Below are 1,577 nucleotides of genomic sequence, written 5' to 3' on the forward strand. Positions count from 1 at the left end.
CATATATATCAATATTATCAATGTTGAAATCATAGAGTTAAAGGAAAAAAGTAGGATAAAGTTTGTCCACAAATTGCTCCTTTTGATAGAAATAGATTTTGGGATACAACACTTTTATGCTAAGGAAAACAATGTACATATACTATTAATCATATGTATGCATATACAATATAATCTTTACCTTTATATCTATATTGAACAAAAGATTGGAGATGTAGGTTGGGCAGTTGTTTTTGCAAGAGAGGTTCTTATAGAATTTTTTTTAGGGTAATTGCAATTGGTAGCATTTTTAAGAATAATAACCGAGTGTATAACATCATTTAAAAAACTTGCAAATATAGACAAATCTATCCGCGATGGACTTCTATCGTTGATAGACCCTCAAGTCTATCCGGATAGACTTCTATCATTGATAGACTCTTCCGAATGATATGGTCTATCACTAATAGACTCCTATCAATTATATGGTCGACACTGATAGACTATTTAAATTTTGTCATATTTGTAAATTTTTTTACATTATATTATATCTACTAATACTTTGGATCTAATGTCTATATTTGCAACTGTCTCTTTTTTTTATATATCTAAGTGAATTTATGACAAAACATTAAACATCTCCTCAATGAACAAATACATATGCGTTTTATACTTAATTTGATGAAGAAAAACATCTCAAATTTACTATCTCATTTAAAAGTTAAACATCTATAATAACTAGTAGTTAATATTAAAATTTCACAACAAAATCTTTCTACAAAATAGAAACTTCATTGGTGTTGGGATAAATTGAAATCAAAATCTTCATTATTATAATAAATTAGTTTTTCCTAATCAAAACTAGATAGTAGTTGATATTTGAAGACCATATATCTTCGTGAAAGTAACAATAATATAGTTTTCACCAAACAATTTTGATTTTAGATGTCAATTTTAAACCAATATCGCATATGCATGAAGACGGAGAGATATTGATTATAATCTCAATTAGTGGAGAGGATTCTATAAAGAGTTTGAGTTTCAATTCAATGTGAGATTCGAGGAAGGCTATGATTAGAAACATACTTTGTGTATTGATTATATGCCTCACTTGGATAGGAAAAAAGGTCACCTTTAAGAGTAATGGTGGGGTGTACATGAATTGGATTGGGTTGAAGATGTTTTTTGGATTAGCTTAAAAATTCGAGTTGGTTAGATTGACAACACAAAGAACCTAAATAAAGTCTCTAATTCAACCCAATCCAACCCTTAAAATTTGGATTGGGTTAGGTTAGGTTGTTAGGTTATAACTTGTTTTTTTCTTTTTAATTAAAAAAATGTAAATTTATATATAACACATAACTAATAACTAAAATCTTATAAAATTCAAATGCTAAATACCAAATATCTAAGATATTTATTGGACACTTCAAATAAATACAAATATCATAACAATTTTAAAAGAAAAATATTTAAAAATCATAAATTGATTAATACAAAATAATCAAACTTTAAACCAACAGAAATATATATAGTATATTTTATTTATATATATATAATTCGGGTTGGGTTGGGTCAAGTCAAATTTTTTTTTAGTC

This window comes from Benincasa hispida, chromosome 2 (genome assembly GCF_027475165.1).
Source record: "Benincasa hispida cultivar pf3 chromosome 2, pf3_genome.v1.1, whole genome shotgun sequence".
In the NCBI taxonomy this organism is placed as follows: Eukaryota; Viridiplantae; Streptophyta; class Magnoliopsida; order Cucurbitales; family Cucurbitaceae; genus Benincasa; species Benincasa hispida.